We start from the raw sequence: 27,129 nt of genomic DNA, 5'->3' as shown, positions 1-27,129 counted from the left end.
ATAGCTTGGATATTCTGGAACTTCATCACCATATCCAAGACATTCAAAATAATAGAGCTGATTTTTCAGATCCTTCTTCTTTGGCTAACCAAATATTGAAGGAATTAAATGGATTCAACCCTGGAAATATTCTTAAGCACTCCGCTTGGTACATTATTGGATTATTCTCTTTGCTGTTAATTCTCTTTTGTATTGTAACTATAGGATGGCGATTCTTCCAATCAAGAATCCAAGAACTCCAGAGAGTGAACCACCGCCTCATTGTTAAGAAAAGAAAGGGGGAATATGTGGGGAGCTATTCTGACACGTGATTGGGTGACTCCCGTTAAGGGCCTGAGGCGCTCTGGCTGTGTCGGAGCTTTCCCGACCCTTTCCTGATGAGAGAGCCCATCCGTGTGGGGGTGTGCGTGACCACTGACCCCGGAGACCCAATCATTGACCCTGACCTTGGAGTACAGCCCCCCCTCAACCTTCATTGGATGGAATTCTCCCCTGAATCTCTTGTTCCCCAAATAAAAGGCTACTCCCCGGCGTGTTCCCTCTCTCTCTCTCTCCTGCTAGCCCAGAGTAATCCTCGCTGCCCTGCTGGGCGGCTGGAGGCGGGAACCAGGGAGGTGAGCCGTCTCGGACCTAGCAATATAAATAAGGTAACTGGTTTGTGTGTTTTATTTCGATCTCTTCTAACTAACTTTATGCCTAGAACCTCATTAATGAAACCACTGCGCAGGCCTCGTGGTAGACAGATTAGTTCAAAATTTCAGTCTGGAAGCTCTAATCCCAGGACTTCACTGCACTCAACATCCACTGTATTGACATTTAAATTTGGGTCAACTGTGTTTAGACAAACAGAACATGTGCCCAACCTTAAGTGTTTGGTGAGGAAGGCAAAAGAGTGGTCAGTGGTTCTTCAGTGAGTAAATAAACACAAGTCAAGAGGAAGCATTTTAAAATGTTCAGGTAAGGCTCAAACCCTAAAAATCAGCAGAATATACAATTTTGTATTAGTATTTAGTCCACATAAAAAGAAACTCATTTATTTGATTTACATATAATACAGTGGATCAGTGAAAGATATAAAAAGCATAAACAAAAGAAATTTGACAAGTGAAAGTAATAATGACTTGTTCAGCAGAAAACATAGTTATTTATTCTTTTCTGATCATTTAACACGAATCCCACAGTCACTTTGGCTATGATACACCTAATGGAACTTAATATTTAGATGGTTTCTGATCTTTCTCAAAATCAAACTCAACACCTTCTCTTGTCTCTCTTCTTTCACTTTAACACCTGGTCTTTAAATCCTTATGTTGAACCTCTACTCCCTTGCAGTGTCTAGAGATGTTGAGGCAGGAAGCTAGCCCTCCCAGGCTTTTTCAAGAGAAGACCTTGACTGGAAGAAGACTGGCAGCAATTCAGCTTTGCCACCTTTTATTTTCTGAATTAGTACCGATAAGGGAGCTATCAGCTTGGGCAGAAGGCTGCAGCACAGATCCGATTGAAGCAGAGATTTCAGTAAATTAAGAATTTGTTATCGCTTAGAACAGGCTGTTCTTCTTGCAGGGCATGTGAGCAAAGTCACAAGTTGATTGAAAGATGCTCTTGTTCCAATAATACTGAATATTTATATTCCTGAAGCTGAAGAGACAGCCTATAGATAACATATGGAGAATTGTGGTTGAGCCGTCTGTAGACCAAATGGGTCAAGTAAGTGACCATTCACATTACACTGATGTAGATAGCTTGAGAATGCACCTGTCTTCTATAGGCTGGCCAATGCCTATGTAGGAGTCTTTTTCAAGTAGATTAATGCTTTGGCCTGTAAAGATGCAAACCATACCCACTAGGACAATCTTTAAATTACACATGAACATTTTTTTTTTTTTCATAAAAGCGAGTGTGTTTCAGATTTTTCCTGAGAATAGATTTTTAAATATTTGGGGGATCCTTCTTAAATGCTTTTGATTTTTTGCCATTGCCTATTAGAATCCTTCATGCTTCACTATATATTTCCTACTAGATCATATGCTCTGTAAAGGCAGGTACCTTGTCTGTCTACAAAACGGGTTTATTTTAAGGCCTGGCACATAATAAAATCTCAGTATTTGTTATCTTGAAAGGAATTTAGTTATACTGAATTGCTTCATAGGTTATCAGAGGTTATTTTTTTGAAGGATAAAAGTACAGCATCAAGTGCTCCCATTATTAGAGGCAGACTTTACCTACTGAAAATTACTCAATTTGATTGACCTTGAACTTTATTTAATAATCCATCTGTTTCTCAGATAACATAATGGATTCAGTGACTTTTTAAGATACCCGTTGGCAGCACCAGGGTGAGTGCTGAGATCTCTGGACCAATAGTGAGGCATTTCTTCCACCACAAATTGTCGTATTTCTATTTCAAGGAGAAATGACGAAAGTCTTGCAGCATGACCATGAGGGAATTCAGCAACAGGCTCTGGAATGCCCACCCAATTTGGTAAAATTTGGCTTGTTCCTTAACTACTTTTATGAAGGCCTTACCAACAAAAGGCTTCTAAATCAGAGGCATCTTCTGCACATTTGAACAATTGCTTCCACTGGCTGGAAAGGATGCTGAACTCTCCTACCTGGAGAGTTCTTGTCTGAAGCAATGAGAGGTCTTTTGGGGAAACTCTCCCTGAAGGATTGTGGCATCTCTGCTAACCTTTCTTTTTCTGCTTCCATGATGTTGTTGACATTTACTGGGCATGATGGTTCGACATCTGTTGATAACCTCATTAACATGGTCAGTTTGGCTGGATTTACTAATATTTACTCGTTGAAATGTATCTATTAGTGTTCTACCAAATTCCCTGTAAAGAGCAATGTTGGGTTCATAAATAGATTGACAGGAGAGCTTCTGCAAAGTTTAAATTCCAGGAGGTAAGTAAGAGACTATTAACCATGGCAATCTGTCACTACTGAATCCAGAGAAGAGCAGTTGAAAAATAGAAACTATTTTTTAGATATATTCCTTATGAAATAAACCATATATACAAATCAAAAAGCAAAACTTTACATAAGCATTGTGATGTCATTTGCTACAGGAGTACAGGTTAAGTGCAATATAAGTTTACTAGTATACTGAAATTAAACATTTAAGTAAGTGAATGGCAGATGGTGGGTGCTGTGTTTCTCACTGTAGAAGTGATAATGTACAAGTGGGCATGATAGGAGGCTAAAATAATTCACATTGTAATAGAGTAGTTCAGTATGAACTCACGTTTAGCTTACCAAAGTATGTACATTTACATATAGAGATGTTTATAGGTATGTGTATCTACATGGTTTGGACAGATTTCTTTGCTGAGATGAGCTAAAAGAAAAAACATCCAACCAGGAACAAGCATATCTGGCACTTAGATATTAAGTTCTAACACCACTATCCAGTAACAGCAACAATAGGTTCCTTGGAAAACTGTCGGAAAGAACTGATTCTAGGAATTGGGGAAGAAATATACAAGATAAGCCTAGAGCACTTTCTAGTCCCAAAAGATAATACAACAGCAACACAAACTGCAACATAACTATAAAACAAAGAACAGCAACAATAAAACCACCATAAAACAACCTGCATTGAGGAGACTACGTTAAAGGGTCACAAAAGCCAACTAAAAGAGTTCAGGAGCACAAAGCGGAACAATTTGAGCAACAAAACCAATGAAATAGTATTGAATTATAACCTAAAATATAGGTATCCATGATGCATACTGATATAAATATATAAAAGTAAATAAGGAAGAAGAGAAAAATCTTCATTCAGAAAAATTCCAAATAAATTATATAGCTACTCTTTCCTAAAGGAAGAAAAACCAAAATTTTCCCTCCTTAAGTCTGGGCTACACATTGTAGCTTGGTTTCAAAGAGTAGATGGGAAGGGGGAAATGAAAAACATTACAGTGGAGAAACCTGACAACACTACTTCAGATAGTCAGCCAAGGTCAATGCCATGACAGTACATGATGTGATGAAAATGGCACTCTATCTCCTTGACCTATCTTCCAAAAATCTATAACCAAGGTCATGAGGAAAACACCAGATGAATCCAAACAGAGGAACGTTCTACAAAATACCTGGATAGTACTTCTGAAAACTGTCAAGGATATCAAAATGAAAGATAGCCCAAAATTCTTTAGCTTAGATTCTTAGAGGAACATAAGGAGGCATGGAAATTCAATATGTGTCTAGGTTAGGATGGTGGCAGGGTAAGGGTACATTAGTTACAAACCAATGAAGTCCAACAAAATAGAAGTTTCAGTTAATAATAATGTATTAATATTGGTTCATTAATTGTAACAAATGTGCTATGCAAATATAAGATATTAAAAATAGAGAAAACAGGTTGATAATAAATAGAGATATTTGGAAACACTTTGTGCTATTTTTGCATTTTTTAATAAATCTGATAGTGTTCTAAGAAATAGCTTATTTCTTACAAAAGCAAACATATCCTGTGTTTACACTTATGTGGCCTTGTTTGTGCCAGAATTTATTCTTTGTTTCTCAAGAATTCTATTTTTTTATTATTATTGTTTAAAATTTAATCATGGTGTTGTTACCTTCAAGTATTTGATAGTCTGTCCATGAAAATGGACATTCTTGGCTCTACAGGGCAATACCAGGACCACCATGTAAAACCCAGCAATGAAGCAGAAGCCAGCTCCCTAATATGAAAGATATTTTTGATTCCAACAATGGAAAATGCTGAATCATGGAGTAGTGAACTTTCTATCCACTCAGTCAGAAACAGGCTGACCCCATCCATCAAGTAAGAGTTAAGAGGAGATTTCTTCATTGTATGGGCAGTTGGAGAAGAAAAACTCAATGATCTTTCCAACCCTGTTCAATCTGTGCATGGTTGTCCAATTATTTGTATAAACTAAAGAATTTATTCCACTGTGAATGTAGCCTCACAGCCAGGACTTAGAGCAGAGCATGTCTGTCTATTGACCACAATTCTAAGTTTAGCTGATTGCTCAAAACCTACCAGCTGCACTAGTTATCCAATAAAGGAAAAAAGCAAATTAGCTTAGTAAGCTATGTCCATTTTGAGCTACGATATTTGATAGGTGGCGTTTTCCCTCCTTGAATTCCTAGGGAGTCTAATGATTCAATTCAGTGCCTTAGCAATATTATGATTACTTTATGACACCAATCCTAAAGCCTGCCACAATCTCACAGCTTGGCTCAAATACTCTGTAGTTAGGATGGCAATGACTGCTGGTGAAGTGAGACTGCAAATGGGAGTAAGTGAGGTTACATGGGTGGGTGGATGTGTGGAAACAGTTTTATATTTCAATTTCATTTTATGAGTCTAGCTCTCCCTCTTTAATGGTAGAAACTGGAAAATTCTGCTGAGGAGAGAACAAACCATTCCTTTTTGCTGTCACAAATTCCTTGATAAAGGAAATTCCAAAATGTGGGCCACTTTCCAGAGACAATACTAAAATCTCTCGCTTTATTCCACAATACTGTATCTACCAGCACTATAAAAAGAGCATGAAAATGTCTCCTTCCTTAACCAGTACTTATCAAATTTTTTAGTTCATAGCAGGGCTAGATAATGATCACTTTTCTTCATTCATGCTGGAACAAACTGGAAGACTGAAGCAGAAGCCTAGGGTCCAGTTACCTTGACTACAGCAAACACCACAGGAGTTGAGAGATCAATGTCTGAGCCTATGTGGCGGGAAGTCATTGTTTTTTAACAAACCAACATTATACTTTATTATAAAACAATTCATATTTCTTACATGAGCTTTAACCTTATGAAAGTTTCATTGATAGTTCAAACATAATTAAAGGCAACATCTTATGGCTTTTCCTAAAGAACAATATGAAATGTCTAGAATGGGATAGAGAAAAGAATAAAAATTAGTTGGGAATGGTTGCAAGTGCTTGTAATCCCAGTCACTTTGGAGTATGACGCAGGAGTATCACAAGTTTGAGGCCAGACTGGACAACTTAGTGATAGTTTGTCTCAAAATAAAAAATAAAAAAGGTTGAGGATGTAGCTTATGACACAGCCCTCCAATTCCAACACTGGAGGAAGAACAAAAGTAAAATATTGTCTTCTTAATTCTATACTTTAAAAAAATCAGATATTTTGCATGTTGATTACATCAACATATTTAATTGAATTTTTGTCAACCCATCCACATATATTCACATAATTTAAAACATGTAACAGTATATAAATTTTGTGACCTGCTCTTCTTATGTTTAATAAGTCTTTTCTTATGTCATTACATATTCTACAGTATAATTTTCAATAGCTATGATATTATCTCATATGGATAAGTGAATTTTTAATTTAAGAATTTTTTATAGTCAAATCTTTGCCCATATTTTGCTACTGTAACTTAGGCTGCTATAAGCATACTTGTAAAGGAAACTTTCATACATCTCTGGTTATATTCCAGATATTACTGGGTCAAAGTATATGCATGTTTTCAGAGTTCTAATACTTAGTGAAATCATGTTCCAGAAGGCTGTCCCCAACATGAGCATGTAAACATGCATTCTGCACTAACATTCAGTATTATCATTGTTTGAAGTATCTATTTATCATTTATTTCTTATCAGAATTTCTCAGGGAAACTTCAGTTTTACTCAAGTCCTGTTATGTTTGGTATTTGCAGTGACCTTTCCACTAGAATTCTAGGGATTTAAACAACTCCACCCCTTGCTTTGTGCTGTTCTTTCTTTCAGAAATCATAACACATCATCGACAAATTTCTGGGGTCTGCAGAGTCAAGAGCCACAGACAGTGCCTTGGGTCTTTGTCCTAAAGGAGCTGTGTTTCAAGTTATAGGTTTTCAGCCCGAATCTAAAATAGTGCAACTCACTCGAAAAAATGAAGTCAGACAGAGGTCATACCATGGGAGTGACAGCCCACCATCCATTAGAAGCAAATCCAGCTGCTTCTCACCAGCTGCCACCACATTAGATAGCTCCTTACTAAGATAAGGCAGATGCTGGGAGGCTCAAGGCTTCTAGCAGAAAGAGGAAGTAGTTTTAAAATGAGCATGGAAAGGTAGCAGAATACAACAATTACTAATAGGGCATTATGTAAAATTGTGGATGTGTAACCGATGTTATTCTGCAATCTGCATTTGGGGTAAAATTGGGGGTTCATAACCCACTTCAATCTAATGTATGAAATATGATATGTCAAGAGCTTTGTAATGTTGTGAACAACCAATAAAAAAAAGATAAAAAAATAAAATAAAATAAAATGAGCACGGAAGTGACTATTTTAAATTTTGAGTTATTTAGGCAATTGTTAAAGAAGAAAATACTACTGATCAAAATTTGATAAATTGTGAGTTATTTTCTGCTTCAGGGGCTAATATGTGGCAAATATGTAAAGAACATAAACATGTTCTTCAGGTAAACAAGATGATGCAATTTTTTGATTACCAAAGCTACCCAACAATGAAAAATGTTATTTATGATATAATGATTTTTAACCAAAAGGCCACACAAACTGATCATCCCCTTCATTTAAATAGTCACAATATATAAAATTACATTATCAGCATGAATTATGGAGATTTAGAATTAGATTTTCCTATTGATTTTACCAATAGCCCATGAGCTATGTTGCTGACTTAAATAAATTAATATTAAAAGGAATGAATATGATGTCAGGGCTTCTGAGTTAACCTCTTCTCCCCCAAACACTTTTACCCAATTAGAAGTTGGTCTCTTTGATTTAAGGTTATAATACCTTTGGATAATAGCAAGAGATTTAGCTTCATTTATTATTTGAAGTGAGTGTATTATGAAATACTTTGCCAAAAAGGACCATGACACAAAGGTTAAGAAATGTGGAACTTTCAGCAAGAAGAACAGGAAATGATAGAAAGAAAAAAATATTGAGCACAGAATGCTGTAGATGAAATTTTCTGACAATGTAGGTTTCTGGTTTTTTTTTTTCTTTTTTCTTTTTTTAAAGAGAGAGAGAGAGGGAGGGAGGGAGAAAGAGAGAGAGAGAGAGAGAGAGAGAGAGAGAGAGAGTTTTTTAATATTTATTTTTAATTTTCAGTGAATACAACATCTTTATTTTATTTTTATGTGGTGCGGATGATTGAACCCAGCGCCCCACGCATGCCAGGCGAGCTCATTACCACTTGAGCCACATCCCCAGCCCCTCTTTTTTTTCATTATTGCTACTTTTTAAATTTTTAATTTTAATTTGTTATATATGACAGTAGAACGCATTAAAATTCATATTATACATATAGAGCACAATTTTTCATATCTCTGGTTGTACACAAAATAGAGTCACACCATCCATGTTTTCATACATGTCCATCTCATTCCACTGTCTTTCCTACTCCCAGGCCTCATTCCTTCTCCTCCCTGCCTTTGCCCTATCTAGAGCCCATGCCCCCACCCCAACCACATTATGAATCAGAATCCTTAAATCAGAGAAAACATTCAACATTTGTTTTTGGGGGGATTGGCTAACTTACTTAGCATTATATTCTCCAACTTCATCCATTTATCTGCAAATGCCATGATTTTATTCTCTTTTATTACTGAATAAGATTTCATTGTCTCTATATATACCACATTTGTATTTATCCATTCATCTACTGAAGGGCATCTAGGTTGGTTACACAGATTAGCTATTGTGAATTGTGCTGCTATAAACATTGATGTGGCTGTGTCCCTGTAGTATGCTGTTTTTAAGTCCTTTGGGTATACACCTAGGAGAGGGATAGCTAGGTCAAATGGTGGTTCCATTCCAAGTTTTCCAAGGAATCTCCATACTGCTTTCCAGATTGGCTGCACCAATTTGCAGTCCCACCAGCAGTGTATGAGTGTGCCTTTTCCCCTACATCTTTGACAACACTTATTGTTGTTTGTATTCTTAATAGCTGCCATTCTGACTGGAGTGAGATGAAACCTTAGAGTAGTTTTGATTTGCATTTCTCTAATTGCTAGAGATGTTGAACATTTTTTCATATATTTGTTGATTTATTGTATATCTTCTTCTGAGAAGTGTCTGTTCAATTTTTTTGGCCCATTTATTGATTGGGTTATTTGGGTGTTTTTTTTTTTGATGTCAAGACTTTTGAGTTCTTTATATATCATAGAGATTAGTTCTCTATCTGATGTGTGTGTGGTAAAAATTTGTTTCCAAATTGTAGCCTCTCTATTCACCTCCCTGTTGTTTTTTAAAAGCCATGTTTTTGGATACATCTGACTTTCTAATTAAAAGCTGCTCTTTATTTAAAAAAAATCATGACTTAGAATAATGATATTGCATAAAAATTTAAGTTTTCTTGCCCTACAGTCAATATGGGATGGAAAGTCATTCATTACCTCTGCCAAACTTTTTCACTTATTAAAAAAGAAAGTTCAAATAAAACACTTTCATTAAAATAGGAAAGTAAAAGCAAGGAGAAAGAAGGAATGGAGCACAGGGTGTGGTTGAGATCCAGATGTTCCTGACACTCTTGAGTGAACTTCTTTGACACCAAGGATTTAAGTTTGCCAGTTGACCTCAACTCAGTGGCATCCCTTCCCACACTTGAGAGTAAATCTCATTCATTAAATCAGTAACTTAATAAATATATGGTGAGTGCCTCAATCTGTGCCAGATCCTTCAGTGATTTCTGGAAAACCATCAGTCTACCAACTTTAGATAAAAATTCCTGACTTCATGGAATTTACATTAGTGTTAGATTTCCTTTGGTAGAACAGAATTAAATCCTAAGTGTGTATAATTGTGGCAATAAAAGGGGAGGGTTTGGTTTAATCCTAAAGCAACTTTGAACTTAATAAATCTAATATAATCCTAATTAGCAAAACAAGTGTGTCTGCTTTCAGAATTATTTTTCAGTGTGGAGATGTGTGAGAGATAGACACTCCTATTAAAAAGTCAATCCCCTCCTTTCCTCTAGCATCTGAGAGGAAAACATGAACTGTCACTAAAGTTAACCAAAATTAGCATCATGTAGTCTGAGAAAGTTTGCAGCCAAGCCAACTGCGTAATCTAAATGTAACCATTTTTCTTGCACTCTTTCCTGAAACCCTTTCCAACATTCATGCTGCCAATGTTTATGCTGCCAACATTGTCAGTGCACTTTGCTATAAGAGATTAAAGGTTGGCTACAAATAATTTTCAATGAATAACTCTAATTAGCCGCTAAAGTTGGCATATTTCCTACAATCTGAAATTAGATCACAGAGTTGAGTTGACATGAAAAGCCCTATTAACTCTCCAGACTTCCAATTCCTATTTTCTGGGGGAAATTACTGTTTGGAACTTTATCGACTACTATCTGAAGAAGTCTGAAGTCAGCAGTAATAAAAAGATATGTGGAACAGGACTTTCAGTTTGCTTCTGTTCCATTGGTGGAACTCTCCAAAATAAATTCATAAGAGCAATGGCCTTGGAAGATATTTCAGTGTGTTTTTAAGACTAAAAGAAAGAAACCATTTTAAAATGGTAAAAACAAAAATTTTCCAATCGTTCTTATAAACATGACTCTGACAAAGAAATTCTTTGATCTAATACTATTAATCAATTGATATATGGAATTTTCTTGAATCCACTTCTGAATCTTTTCCCATTAGAGATTATCTCTTAGTGTGCCTCTATACCTTCAGTGTGGGAAGCAAAGCACTGGCTATTATTAGGTAAATGTTTGGGAAGGGCTATTTAATGGCATCTAGAGCTATTTGATGGCAGCCCAAGGCTGTGCCTTTTCAAGGCAGCATGTGTATTTCATCCCTGACCATGCATTATAAATAAGCACCTGATGTGGATGCTCTTGTTTTAGAGTTCTGCCTGCTGTCGTCAGCTGTCATTGTGGCTGATCTGCTGATAGTTAATAAGCCAGATGTCTGGTACAGCCATGTACAGTTCTGGAACTTCATTTGAGTAAGATTAATCATTCTGTTCCACTGACTTAAATGGAACAATCAAGAAGATGCAACAAGGGGGTAGGTGTAGAAAAATTAGTGCAAGAGCTTTGAAACACAGACTATATTGCATTAGAATAATAAAAGGGGCTTCAAACTCTTACAGTTAATATGCATTTTATTAAAAGTCCCTTGTCATAAATACTTTCTCTCTACCTTGTGAGGGGTCTGATAATAGATCTTTCCAGAGGGATCATGAGAACTTCAAAGGGTAAACTTGTGTCTGGCTTTTAAAATTAAGATACAGAAAATTAGATAGTTTTTGCAGTTCATTTCCCATGAAATTTGCTTTAGAATAGGAAACCTAAAGTATAATAAAAATGTATGCACAAATGATAGAAGTTTACAGTTTAATTATTTAACAAATTGCTAATTACAACAAGGGTAAAATAATTGACTATATTTGCTTTCACATTTTTTGTGCATACCAGATTTTTTTAAAGGACTCACACATATTTGAAACAGAGCAATTCTTTTTTGCTGTCTGTATATGCCTTTTTTTCCTAAATATTTTGAGTAATTTAAAACATGCATTCAACTAAGGGAGAAAGTTGACAAGTTTCATTTCTATTACATAGAGGAGAAAATTGAAGTATCAAATTAATAGAAAGTAGTACGACTTTATAATTTAGTGGTACAGACATATTGGTTCTATTTACTTTCTAAATGAGAATATAATAAGAGGATACAAGTTGAATATTTCAAAACTGTCATTGTGGTTTGAAATGTAGAATTGAGTTCCAAACCTATGATAAATCCTAGACATGAGAGAAGTGCTTTGTTATTAAAAAATATGTGTGTGTGAGTACACACATATATAGAGAGAAAGTTTCAAGCTGAATTTTCAAATATATATATATATATATATATATATATATATATATATATATATATATATATATATGACTTCTTAAATGTTAAAGGAAAATTAAAGAGTTAAAGAGTTTGGGTTATAACCACAGAAGAGGATGTATTAAATTTTAGGATGCTCCAGAAAAACAGAACTGGTAAACAAATATTAACATATGTAAATAAATGTAGAAATATAAATAAAAATAGAGTTATTTCAAGGAAATAATCTGCAATTGTTGAATCTCATAAGTCCATAGTCTGTAGGGAAGAGTTTGAGAAATCTTAGACAGAAATGGATGTTGTATTCTTGAGACCAAATTTCTTCTTCAGAGAAACCTCAGTCTTGCTCTCAGGCCTTTTAATTGACTGAATGAGTCACACCCACGTCATTGAGGGTCATCTCTATTATTTAAGGTTAACCACATCTACAAAATACATGTTCACGGTAACACCTAGATTGCAGTTCTTTTAAATGATGACCATAGTTCAGCCAACTTGACTCACAAAACTTTCATAGGGAAAAAAATTTTCTCCAGAGTCCAGAAGGGCATTGCATTCCCACAGCACAGGTGCACACTTGATGAAAATGGCATCCTACTCTAATGGCTTTGGTTCATCCACATACAACAGTAAATCTTTCCTTTTAGAAAATTATTCACTGTTTTAATGTCATCCATTTTCTTTTAACAAAGACAGCATTCACGTTTTTATGGGGACAGATATATTCTGTGAAAATTGCAAAGGAAGAGAAGAAATCTGCCCCTGAGTGTGTGTGTGTTGGGGGGGGGGGGCAAGTCTCTACCCTGTGCCATAGCTTACTGGTCTTTTTGAGTTTCTGGATTTGAATCCCACTTCTGACATGGTCTAGCTGTGTGATTGTTGTATCTTTATCTGTGAAATGGAGTCAATAATATTCATACCTCAGAGCTTGTGTGAAGAGTGACTATCTCAGCAAGAGCTATAAAATTGTTAGATATTGTTATTCTGGTGGGAGGAAAGAACTGCCCTAAAAATTCAGTTTGTCATCTTGGTGCCACTGAAATAAGTATTGTAATTTATGTTCTTGAGATTGGTAAACTTAGTGGAACTCAAGTTGGAGTCTGTGTACTAAAACCAGCTGGGAAATCATTGATTACAGATACTCTTAAGATAAATTGTTATAGCATAACAGTTGATACTGCTTATCAGGTTTTTATTTATTTTATGAAAGTAGCATTTCACAATGGAAAACAAAACAGACAAACAAAAATATTGATCCTTTGCTACATAGTTTGGGAAAGACACTTAGAAATCATATGGATAGGAATACACGTCTACATAAAAATTTAAGATTTAATTTTATCATAATTTAGTATTCCTTTTTCAGAAAACATACAGTTGTGAAACCCGACATTGGTCTCCTGTATGCCTATATGTCATTGCTATTTTCTCTTTGTGTATTTGTTTCCTTAACTGAAGTGTGAGACTCTGGCACCATGGGCCCCATTCTGCTGTGCTCCTAGGGACTAGAACAGTTGATTGGCACACATCTGGTGCTTGGTAATTATGTTTTAGACGAATGAAAGCATGGGTGAGTGACAGGAAGAAAACTAGTCAAGGATGGAAAATAAGCTTGTTATTTTTCTGTTTTATAATAGGTTGAAGGAGAAAAGCTAGAAATGACCCTTTGAAATGTTATGTATATTATAAAAAACACCGTTTGTTGAACTTGAGTGTACATTTTTATTGAGAGCATTAAATGAGCGAGCTGTGATAAGGGCATGGTATGGAGAAAGGAAAGGAAAGAACAAAGAGGTTAGCTTTAGGAGGGAAATGCATTTTGCAAACCAAGTGTTTGGAAAGATGCTCTTTGTCTAAGGAGGGGCAGTTGCTTCCAGAACCAGCATATGTCAATTTTGTTGATATTCACCAAAACAAAAGATCAGGAGAGTTTATGGGAATCATAATTATCCCAGCACTATAGTTTTGAGGGTTTATTTAGATCCTTTCCCCAAAACTAAAAGGACAGAGATCATACTAAATCTCTGAATAAGATTTTGAGCTGACATTTATGGCTGAATAATTGCTCTGTAAGGGTTATTTCCTTTTAAATAAGCATGATGTTTTCTTCTAGTCTGTATAGTGACATATCTTTTTCTGACTTTTTGAGGGAAAAAAAAATGTTTCCGTAATTGCTTAGTTTCCCGGCTATCATCATAAGTCTCTGACACCAACTCACAGTATTTTCATTGTGTTATGCTAACACATCAAATCAACTCATCATAAAATACAGGCTTGGGTAACTCAAAGAAAGCCAATAATTACTGATCTTTCAGGATGAGTAATTTGTATTAATCCTGGAAAGATCAAAAGAAATGTGTTCAGCTAAAACTTACTTAAACTCCAAGAAGCACTCAAGAATTCTTTGAGGTTTTTAGAGTTAAAAAATATTATTTATCAGTAGACACAAGAAAACTTTAAAAAAAAATCCCTACTGGATACATTACTAACATGATAGCAATTGCCTTCTATGATTTTTGTGGCATTAAAAAAATTCATATTTATCTGTTCCATTTTTTTTTCTTGGGCACAATGAGGTGATGTACCAAAGGCCATTATCTTAGAAGCATTAAAGATTTAGATGTGAACTCTTAATTCATGAGTGAGTAGCTGTGTGACCTTAGGTAAATAATTTACAACCTCTAAGCCTCTATTTGATCATCTCAAATAGAGATTGTAATAATGCTCTGTAGCACCACTGTGACTATTAAGTATCATTAAAATTCAGTTGCTGTCCTTGATTCTAGCCTGTGGCAGTTCTTCAACAAACCTTGATTTCCCTTCTTTGTGCTCTCTTGCTGGATTCTCCTTTGAAGTAAACTCAATCTGCTTTCATATTTCCACTTGATTTGAACTTGTCCAGTTGTTTGAAGATCAACAGTTTCACTGAATTCAAACAAACATGGAAGAAAGCATTTCATTTTGATGCCTTCTTTTTTCCCCTCAGGAGATAAATTGTTCTTTGGGGACTATTGAAGCATAATCCTTAAGTCTACAGTTCAAGAAATATTGTCAAGCCAATATCAATAATTCAACTTTGTGTACTCTCCTGGTAGGAATACCCAAACTTAATCCCACTTTTAAAAATCAATATTTTGCTTTGTTTGTTTTACTTTTCCAAATACAATCTTAAAAACAGTAAAGGTAAAACTTAGTCTTTCAGTTTCCTTCCAACCACAATGCTAGGACTCCAAATGCTATGTCTCATAATACTGTGATGAAGAAATTATTTTCTAGCTCTCCCTATTCAATTTCCACATGTGTCATTTGACAACATATTTTCTGTCTATCCTCTTTTTGCTGCTCTCTCTCTCTCTCTCACTTGCTCTTGCTCTCTCTCTTTTCCCTCATTGATCAAGTCTAAAAGATTGGAGCTTATTTTACCAGACTTGTATGGGTATTGAGTTAAAAAGAGTGTTTTCAGTTCACATAGTTTTGCTTCAGTAAGTGAAGGACAATATTTTGAATTTTCTTTTATATGTACAGAAGAAATATTTCATGGTGGGTAGAATTGGTTTTGTCATAAGGCTTGGTCCTTTGTACATGAAGATAACTACAGTGATGGAAATCTTGGGACCTTCCACACTTCTTGCTTTGCAACAACAAGCTTTCTGTGGTCTAAATGATTGCTGTCCTCCACAATTTATTTTGAAAGCCTGACCTCCAATCGATGGTAGTAGGTGGGGTCCCTGGAAGGTGAATTGGTCATAAGGGGAGAGCCCTCATAAATGGAATAAATGCTTTTACAAAAGAGGCCACAGATAGAGCATGGCTTCTTCTACCATGAAGATTACAGTGAAAAGACAGAGGTCTGTGAACCAGAAAGTGGGTCCTCAGATCTTCCAGCACCTTAATATTGGATTTTCCAGGACTTGAAACTGTGAGAAATAAAATTATATTACAAAAAGCTGAGCCAGGTGCAGTGGTGCATACCTATAATCCCAGTGGCTCAGAAGGCTGAGGCAAAAGGATTATGAATTCAAAGCCAGTCTCAATAGTAGCAAGGTGCTAAACAACTCAGTGAGACCCTGTCTCTAAATAAAATACAGGCTTTTATAGGGCATTACACTCCTATAAATAGGGATGGGGATATGGCTCAGTGGTTGAGTGCCCCTGAGTTCAATCCCTGGCAACCCCCCCCCCCAAACAAAAGGCCATTGAGTTATAATATTTAGTTATAGTAGCCTAAATGAATGAAGAAAAAACCTTTTCCATAAGAACTATGAGGAGATTTACATATAATTCTGGGGGGACACAAAGTTCTTATGTGTGTTTGTGTGTGTGTGTATACACAATATATAACTTAATATCCACATTACATATAATACACACACATATCATGCATCAAACAACTAAACTAATGCTCCTGAAATCTATAAAATTGTATGAAAACAGTTTTCATTCATACAGTAAGAATTATTCCCTGCCCAGCACGTTGGATATAGTACAGTATTCACAATTAGCATTTGTGTAAGGATGTACCACCCTCTCACATGGCCATGAGTACATCCCTAGAGTCTTCCAAGTAGATATTTGGGAGAAAACAGGAAGAAAATGTTCATAGAACCCTTCCAACAAAGGAGTTTTATGACAAAACTCATCATACATCATCTTCGGAGATATATCATTTTCTAGTTTTTTGGGGTTTTTTTTGTTTGTTTGTTTCAGAAATACCTTTCTCAGGTTGGGGTTGTGGCTCAGAGGTAGAATGCTCGCCTAGCATGCAAGAGGCACTGGGTTCGATCCTCAGCACTACATAAAAATAAAATAAAGATAATGTGTCCACCTATAACTAAAAAAAAAAAATCAAGGTTACTAAAAATTTTTAAAAAATACATTTCCCTTTTTTCTCACCTAATACCTAAATCCCAAATACAATAAATACAGTTCAAGAATAGGTAGTATTTACCTGGAATACGAGTGACCTTACAGATCACAAATATAGCAAAGCCACATTAGTAACAATCAGACTATAGCATGTGTCATTTGTTTGAAATAAAGCAAGGCCTGCTTAGGGACAAGAAGAATTAATAGAATGAACATAAGCAGCTGCCAGCAGAATCCTTATATCATACTACAGATGACGATAAGAAAATACAGTTATAGCACAGTTGACTCAGGACTACACCCAACTGTGACACACCTGAGTCATAGGCCTTGTCAGAATCAAAGAACAGATATAGGCAACAAGAGTCCAATGTCCAGTTTACAAAATATCTTAAGACTTCTAGAAAGGAGGAAATGGTTCTTTTGCAAGACTCTTGAAATATTTAATATCCTGGAGTAAAGTTAGTTCCATGTTAGAATCCTATTTTCTTTTAAAACTTTTCTTTTGACCTGGGGCCTTTTCTGTATCTTTCTTTTTGACATCACTATCAAAGAGAAAAGTAGTTTTTAAACAATAATATTTTGAATGTCTCTTTAATCCTCTCATATAAGTAATAATACCACATGGTTATCTTATTTTGAAATAAATGTGACTTTCAAAGTTACAAACCTGTAATGGGAGGGAAATAGAAGAATCTGATCCTAAAGACCATGGATTTCAGAAAGTAAACAACTAATCAACAATTATTACTGAGAATGGTGAACAATTGGACTTTTTTTTCTCTGAGTAGTTTACAATCTTTCTGGGAAAACACGGCATAAAACTTAATAGGGATTAGCCAACTTTTTTCTATAAAAATTCAGGTAAGTGAAAAATATGATATACCCACTTACTTAAGAAAATAGCCTTCTCATACTCTCTCTTCCCCTGACCTTCCCCATCTGCCTGGGGTAGACCATGGATGATAATGGCTCAACTTTGGGCCAGCAGCAGTCATCTGGGGAGATTCTCCTAACAAGAGAAGCCATCCTGAGGCCGAGGCCTGATTAAGGGTGTGGGAGGCAGCTACCTCCATCAGATTCCAACTCTGACCCAGCAACTCCCAGATCCTATGGTCCCTCTCTCCTCCCAGAGAGCTTAGCTATCTCGATTCAGGAAGTTGAACAGAGGCAAGTTGGATCATGTTGTTGCTGATTTCCCATCTAGGTTCCACTTCTTTGTACCTGGTAGTAGCATACTGTCAAGTTCTCAAAAATATAGCTAATGTTCCTGAACTGTGCCCAGCTGCAGGCTAGGAAGACAAGCATGGGAGCAGAGTGAGGGACAAAAGCAGAGGCTGATACCTGGGTTTACTCTCCAGGGCTCATTCATAGTGCTCACTTGCTCAGTGGGAGTGTGTCCATAGGCCTCAGTGATCTATAATGTGCCGTAGTCCAGCTGCAGGAAAGTAGCCGGAGGGGTGACAAGCAACTTGTGTAGATTGATACAGCAGGAATGGGAGCCGTTTATTGTAGGACAGGAGGGGTATATATACATTCCACACAGCTTGTCTTAATTAACATAAACTAGATACAGCAGTCAACCAATGAGGAATCTCCACACTTAATGGCTCGCTGGCATTACTTCACAAACTACTCCCTCTGGCAAAATGCCAGGTGCCATCTTGACTTGTTTACAGACCCAAACAATAATGTACCAAGCATCCTGGTCCCCACTGAAGTACAAGATGAAATAGTTTCATTGAGTTTGTTGAAATGACATTTAAATACTACTCTAAAATTTTTGTAGTAGACAACTTTTTCCAATATTACAGACCATAGTAACTCAGGATTGTGGCAGAAAAAAAAAATCATTTAGAGGATGGGTATTGACTCCAGTGCTAAAGGATAAAGTTGAGAAAATAGGAGAAAAAAAGACTATTCTAGATAGGTAAAATAAAAAATTTAAAGGAAAAATTTTTAGAAGATCAATCATGACTAAGAAAACACTAAATAGATACATTCAAAGATCTTACTTAACTAATCTTTATCTTACTTATCATTTAAGAAATCTATAAGATGCAAAAGTCTTGGTCTAAACCCAAAGGACTTAAAAACAGCACACTACAGGGACACAGCCACATCAATGTTTATAGCAGCACAATTCACAATAGCTAAACTGTGGAACCAACATAGATGCCCTTCAGTAGATGAATGGATAAAGAAAATGTAGTATGTGTATGTGTATATATATACACACACACACACACACACACACACACAATGGTATATTATTCAGCCTAAAAGAGAACAAAATCATGGCATTTGCAGGTAAATGGATGGAGCTGGAGAATATAATGCTAAGTGAAGTAAGCCAATCCCCAAAAAAACAAATGCCGAATGATTTCTCTGATTTAAGGATGCTGACCCAAAATATGATGCCAGGGAGAAGTGAGGGGAATGGGATGATTAAATGAACTCTAGATAGGGCAAAGGGGAAACGGGGAGGGAACAAAAGGGAGGGGACATAGGGATAAGAAAGATGATGGAATGTGATGGTCATCATAATCCTAAGTAAATGTATCAGAACATGAAGGATGTGACTCTACTTTGTGTACAACCAGAGGTATGAAAAATTGTGCTCTATATGTGTAACATGAATTGTAATGCATCCTGTTATAATATATAACAAATTAAAATTTAAAAAAGAATTTTAAAAAGTGGGTAAATTAATAGGTACATAGATGGACATGAAGAAATGGGAAATACACTTGACAAGAGGCACAAAATTGGTGTATTCAATTGGCTAGAAACCAATTTCTTTCCATAATACAAAATCCTTTTGCTCTTCTAGAACCAGAAGCTATCTGCATCACTACTGTCTCCCCACAAATTATCTCCACAGTGTTGCAATGAAAAACTCATATCCTTATAGAGACAGATAACCCCAGAAGAATCTTTTAGATTATACCCAACATTCCAATGTAAAAGTACCTAGAAATCATTCTCTCATTTAGAAATCTTTTACCTGATAACATGAATAAAAGTAAAAATAAAATATATTTGATTCAGAGACAACTGAGTTGCCAAGTTCTTCATCAACTGGATTTTTTAGAATTGCTACTTGTGATACACTATTTTTGGAATATTAAATCTGAAAATGCCTAATATTATAATCTCCAGCCTCTTGGCAGATGTGAGAAAACTCTTGAGAAATCAAAATTGATAGAGAGTAGGAGATTTTTCAATGTTCTTAAAGTGCCCTAATGCACATAGGTATTCTCCCAACTCCATGGCAGAAGTCATGTTCACTGCCTTAACTCACAAAAGTGCAAAGAAAGGGAAACAAAACAACAGCAGTAAGACCCGGGCAACCAAGGAACAACTGTCACCAACCTCATGCACTTTAAAGAGATAAATGGGGTGTAACACATAATAAATTTTAAAAGTTGGAGTCCCTTGGCATATATCAGATCTTCCTTATGTTAAAACTGGTATAAGACTAAAAGTGGAAAATGCACTCCTGGCAGCAGAGCAAAAAACTACATATGAGAAGAAAAAGGAGGAGGAAGAAACAATTTGAACTGAGCAAATTGCTTCTAGTGGGCCTAATGAAGGGAGATAGAGAAAAAGGCATTTTCCAGAGGATATGTTCATTTGCCCAAGAATTACAAGCACTTTTAGTACAGTAGCTGCAAGTAAAATCACAGTGTGGTTAACTTTACAATAACTCACTCTCATGGTGCAAGATCCATCTGTCTTCTCCACGAGTCAAATAGGAGAGTTGAATAGGAACGTGGTGAATATCACCATCCCTGCATCCTTCAAGTCCTTTGACATTCCTTTAGGAATGTGGTATTGCTTTTATTACACTCTAGGTATAGGCAATTCTAATGGTTTCCCCTTGGCCTTTTCTACTTAATAAACTTCACCCCATAGGCCAGAGGTTCAGTATATTTCCCAACTGCTAAGCGTAGAACAGAGGTAGTGAGCAAGATGAGTTTGGGGCTCAGTGAAAACACTGTGAGTGTCAGGTATGGTGGCACATGCCTGTAATCACAGCAACTCAGGAGGCCGAGGCAGGAGAATTACAAGTTCAAAGCCAACCTCAGCAAATTAGTGAGATCATGTCTCAAAATTTAAATAAATAAATAAACAATTAAAAAAGGCTGAGGTTGTGGCTCAGTGGTTGAGTGCCTCTGGGTTCAATTCCTGGCACCAAAACAAAAACAAAGAAGCAAACAAGAAAACCCTACTCTGACTACAGTAATGTTTGGGGTTTCCTGGAATCAGTGTTATGTCAGAGGCAGTAATCAGTTCTTCTCAAAAGTTTTGATTATTTCCTTTTCTTCAGTGAACAGTTACCTTGGGTCTTTGGGGAAGGCCAGAGTACTTTGGGGGAAGTCCAGGAAAAAGAGTAATAGTACCCATTTTAGTAGTGTACTCTTTCCTGGAGGGAATCTGTCTACCTGTTCTTTCAAAGGGTCTTAGTCTATAAACTGGCTCATGTCTGAAAACAGAAAATAGGGACCATGTTGCTCTGTTTCTATGATTTAAATTAGGCTTTTGCTTAGTTTACTGAGAAGCTTTCTATTCAGTATAGCAAGTAAGAATTTACTAGGATCCTATTTTATTTCTACAAACACCACGATTACCTAAATACCAATTTTGGCCCTATGGATATAGGAGCTAAGGCTCTCCTTGTCTTTCTCTACTTTGTCCAACCATTGTCATTAAATTCCTTACTTTTTCAAAAATGTTCCAAAGTATCAGATATGCCACTTTCCTCCTTGTTTTTACAAGTTATTGATTAGATTTATCCAATGCAAAATTCGATATTTTGAATGTCTCTATAAACAAGTCTCTGTTCACTATCAGTGTTCTATTTGTTACTGGAAACAGAATCATTAACCTCTTTAAGAAGATTAGAGAGCCAATTCCAGAAACAAGAATCAATTCAGAAATCTCATCCTTCAAATTCTCTTCCTCTAGGACCACTCTTGATATAAATATCTCTATTCATCAGGATTCTCCTGGGACAGAATCAGTAGGAGAAAGTAAGGTAGCTAGACTACAGGAGTTTATTCAAGTGAAACTGAAAATTCTTACAATCTGCTGCATCAAAACTGGAGGACCGGGAAAGCCAGGCGAGTCATTCAGTCCAAGTTCTAAGGCCTGACAACTGGCATTTGGGGAGAAGTAGGATAGCAGGCTGATGGTGTAAACCTTCTGTGAAATCCAAAGACCTGAGAAACAGGAGCTCTGATCCAAGGAGAACATAAATTACCAGCTCAGAGGAAATAAATTAGCCTTTTCTTCACCTTTCTGTTCCATCCAATCCTCCAATTGATTGAACAATGCCCTCCTACCACGGTTGAGAGTGGATCTTCTTCACCCAGTCTACCCTTTCAAATGCTAATCTCTTCAAGAATTGCCCTCACAGACATATCCTGAAACAATGATTTACCAACATCCTGGGCATCTTCTTAGTCCAATCTAGTTAATGCAAAAATTAATCATCACGGTAAGTAGAATTTAAATTACATACTTTTGTATACAAATGGGCCTCAATTTGTGATGGAGTTACTTCCCAATGAACCCATAATAAGTTGAAAATACCATAGGCTGGAAATATTTTTAATACATCTGAACTACCTGATATCTTTTTTACCTTTGCAGCACAATGCACTGGAGCATGTCAGTTGGTTTCCCTCATGACTGTGTGGCTAACTGGGAACCTTGGTCTGCTGCCACTACTAGGCATCACAAGAGGGTATCATACCATATATATCACGAGCAAAGATCATACTTTTCAATTGAAGTACTGTTTCTATTGAATGTGAATCACTTTCACACCATGGAAAAGTGAAAAAAATCATTCAAGCCAAATCATAGTAGACTGGAACCATCTGTATAAGGAAGCAGAGGCAGAGAAAAGTAGAGCAACTAACCAAGACAGCATTGCTTGTGAGTTATGGTGTCAATCAGTAAGTGTTCTTCCTATGACAATAGGGCACAGTAGACTCATCTGTCATGCATACTTTGCTTGAGTTCTTCCTAGAGGAATCCCCCACCCCTCAGCTGAGAAGCAGCTGTGGACAGCTTGTGAAAAGCTAGAAAATCCAAATATTGCCTGAAAGACATTCAAATTCAGTTTTAAAAACAGCAAACAAAAACCCAATGTGCTCCCTAACAAAGAATTGTCTCTTGGACTTATTCTGTGCACGTCTGGCAATTTATGCCCCTGGGAGTAAAGGGTAGAAGACCAGTTGGGAGACAATTTAAGGGACAGGACATAACTGACTGCCTGTTCAGCTGGGTTGCTCTAATGGCAGAAAATTAGAATAAATAGCAATTAATTCCTGAGTCTCTGTTCCCTAGAGCTTTCCTGTTCTAAAGAACCCACTGGTTACAATTTCCATTAAGACGTGGCCTCATTGTTCAGTTTATATATCCCATAATAAACCCTCATTACATGAGAGAGTGTGCAGACCTATTCTCTGCAACCCCATGACCGTAACAAAAAATATTACCATACAATTTGCCTTGAATTTTCCAGATGTATTTTTCCAACCTTTTATTCCAAATTGTGCTTCGCCTACACTGTGCTGTGCTCTCGTAAGGAATGAGACATGAAAGCTGCTTATGGTTGTTTTCCTACCTATGAATACGAGCAAGGTTTTTAGTATCAAAACAAATTTTAAAGTACAAAATTGACTCAATTTACTAAACTACTACTTTTAAAGAGATTTCTAAATGATCAGTTTTTGAGTGCTATGTATCTTCAGTGGTAAAAATCATGGTATAAACTAGTAATTGTGTGTGTGTGTGTGTGTGTGTGTGTGTGTGTGTGTGTGTGTGTGTGTTTGGTGCTAGGGATTGAACCCAGGTTTTTAGTGTATACAAAGCAAGCACTCTACCAACTGAGCTATGCCCTAGCCCCAGTAATACTGACTTTTAAAAATACAAGACTTTCTATGGTCTGACCCTTGTTGGAGATCTGTTTAAGGATAATACATCAGTGTCATTTTATTTCAGAGGTAAAGATAGTCACACTCAGAATCCTGTCACTGAAGTGGAAATAAGGGGGAAATTTATTTATTAGCCTGGTTCTGATTAAGAAATGAAAGGCCTACAGCTGTGATTCTCATTTAAAAATAATGAATAAGTCTGGGAACCTTGAAAACCAGGTCGGGGCTGAGAGACACCATGTCAGGAATTGGCTTTTGACAAGAATTCAGTATCATGAATAAACTATAATAAGGCCCAGAATTAACATGACTTGGTTTCTGTCTTTATCTGAAGCCTCAGCACTGCAGCAATCTGAGAAGATTTTGAGAATTCATAGTATAAATAATTTGAAGAGGAAATTTTCAATTTTTATTTTATTCATTTTTAGTTTTTCCTATTAATCTCTCAGGCTCCCATCTGCTCTTCTGTAGGAATATCTTCTTCTGCAGCTTGTTGTCACTATTACCACCACCAAACTAAAGGTGCGGTAATTTCCCCCCCCCCTTAAACCAAAGACACTATCTTTTATTATTTTCACCATATGTCTCTATAAAAAGTCAGTGAATAATACCATGATATGAAATTCTTTTTTTTATTTGTTCTTTTTAATCATATATGACGGTACAATGTATTTTGACACATCATACATATATGGAATATAACTTCTCATTCTTGTGGTTTGCATGGAATACGGAGTTACACTGGTCATGTATTCATATATGAACATAGGAAAGTTATAGCCGACTCATTCTACTATCTTTCCCATTTCCATCCTCTCTCCCTTCATCCCATTCACACCTGTCCAATCTGGTAAATCTATACTGCTCCCTCCCTGCACACTTATGGTGAGTCAACATCCACATACCAGAAAGAACATCAGCCTTTAGTTTTTGGAATTGGCATATTTCACTTAGCATGATATTCTCCAGCACCATCCATTTACCTGCAAATGCCATATTTTCACTCTTCTTTATGATCAAGAAATATTCCACTGTGTATCTATATGATATTTCATTATCCAGACATCTACTGAAGGGCACCAAGGTTGGTTCCACAGTTTAGCTATTGTGAATTGAGCTGTTATGAATATTGATGTGGCTGCATCACTATAGTATGCTGATTTTAAGTCCTTATGTTATATGCCAAAGAGTGGGATAACTGGGTCAAATGGTGGTTCCATTCCAAGTTTTCTGAGGAATATCCAGGCTGCTTTCCAGAGTGGTTGCACCAATTTGCAGTCCCAACAGCAATGTAGGAGTGAACCTTTTCCCCACATCCTCACCAACATTTATTGTTACTTGTATTCTTGCTGATTGTCATTCTCACCAGAGTGAGATGAAATCTCAGTGTGGTATTTTTGTTACTGTTGTTGTTTTTGTTTTTGGTACTAGGGACTGAACTCAGAGGCACTCAACCACTAAACCACATCCCCAGCCCTATTTTGTATTTTACTTAGAGATAGTGTCTCACCAAGTTGCTTAGCGCCTTGCTTTTGATGAGGCTGCCTTTGAACTCGAGATTCTCCTGTCTCAGCCTCTGGAGCCACTGGGATTACAGGCCTGCACCACAGTGCCCGGCTTCAGTGTAGTTTTATTTTGCATTTCTCTAATTGCTAGTGATGTGGAACATTTTTCATAAATGTGTTGACCATTCATATTTCTTCTGTGAAGTGTCTGTTCAGTTCCTTTGCCCATATATTGATTAGGTATTTTTTTTTTTCTTGGTGTTAAGTTTTTTGAGTTCTTTATATATCCTGGAAATTAGTGCTCTAAGTGTAGGTGGCAAAGATTTTCTTCCATTCTGTAGGCTCTCTCTTCATGTTCTTGGTTGTTTCCTTTGCTGTGAAGAAGATTTTTAGTTTGATTCAATCCCATTTATTGATCCTTGATTCCAAGTCTTGTTGAAGAATTCTGTTCCTAAGGCAACATGATGAAGATTTGGGCCTAATTCTTCTTCTAATAGGCACAGGGTGTCTGGTCTAATGCCCAGATCCTTGATCCACTTAGAGTTTTGTGCAGGTAAGAGATAGGGGTCTAATTTCATTTTATTATATATAAATTTCCAGTTTTACCAGCCCCATTTGTTGAAGAGGCTATCTTTTCTCCAATATATGTTTATGGTGCCTTTGTCTAGTATGAGATAACTGTATTTATGTAGGTTTGTCTCTGTGTCTTCTATTCCTTACCATTGGTCTTCATGTTTGTTTTGGTTCCAATACCATGCAGTTGTTGTTACCATAGCTGTAATATAACTTAAAGTCTTGTATTGTGATGCTGCCTGCTTCACTTTTCTTGCTTTGGCAATTCTGAGTCTCTTATTTTCCAAATGAATTTCATGACTGCTTTTTCTTTTTCTATGAAGAATGTCATCAGGATTTTAATAGGAATGTATTAAATCTTTATATTGCTTTTGATAGTATGGCCATTTTGACAATGTTAATTCTGCCTATATAAGAACATTTTCATCTTTTAAGGTATTCTTCAATTTCTTTCTTAATGTTTTCATTGTAGAGGTATTTCAGCTGTTTTGTTAGATTGATTACCAATTTTTTGAGGCTATTGTTAATGGGGTAGTTTTTCTCATTTTTCTTTCAGTAGATTCATCACTGATGTATAGGAATGTAACTGATTTATATTTATGTTAATTTTATATTCTGCAACTTCATTGAATTCATTTATGAGTTCTAGAAGTTTTCTGGTGGAATTTTTTGGGGGTCTTCTAAATATGGAATGATGTTGTCAGCAAACAGGGATAGTTGGAGTTATTCTTTTCCTATTTGTATTCCTTTAATTTTTTTTCTTCTAGTTACTCTGGCTAGAGTTTCAAGGACGATACTGCATAAAAATTGTGAAAGAGGGCACCCTTGTTTTCCAGTTTTTAGAGGGAATGTTATCAATTTTCTCCATGCTCAGACACTTTTTCTGCATATATTGAGATAATCTTGTGATTCCTGTCTTTAAGTCTCTTGATGTGATGAATTACATTTTTTGATTGCCCTATGTTGAACCCAACTTACCTTCCTGAAATGAACCCCATTTGATCATGGTGCACTATCTTTTAAATATGTTATTGTATGCAATTTTTCAGTATTTTATTAAGAATTTTTGCATCTATGTTTATTAGGGATATTGGTCTAAGATTTTCCCTCTTTGATGTGTCTTTGGTTTGGTATCACTGTGATACTAGCTTCATAGAATGAGTTTGGAAGGGTTTTGTCTTCTATTTCATGGAATAATTTGAGGAGGATTGGTGTTAATTCTTCTTTGAAGATCTTGCAGAACTTGGCTGAGAATCTGTCTGGCCCTGGGCTTCTCTTCTTGGTAGGGTTTTAAAGATGACATCTTTAATATCATTGCTTGAAATTGATCTGTTTAAATTTTCTATCTCCACCTGATTCAATTTGGGTAGGTCATATGTCTGTAGATATTTGTCGATGTCTTTAGGATTTTCTATTTC

This window comes from Spermophilus citellus, assembly GCF_964194105.1.
Source record: "Spermophilus citellus genome assembly, chromosome: 7".
NCBI lineage: Eukaryota > Metazoa > Chordata > Mammalia > Rodentia > Sciuridae > Spermophilus > Spermophilus citellus.
Note: the sequence above shows the minus strand (reverse complement) of the source record.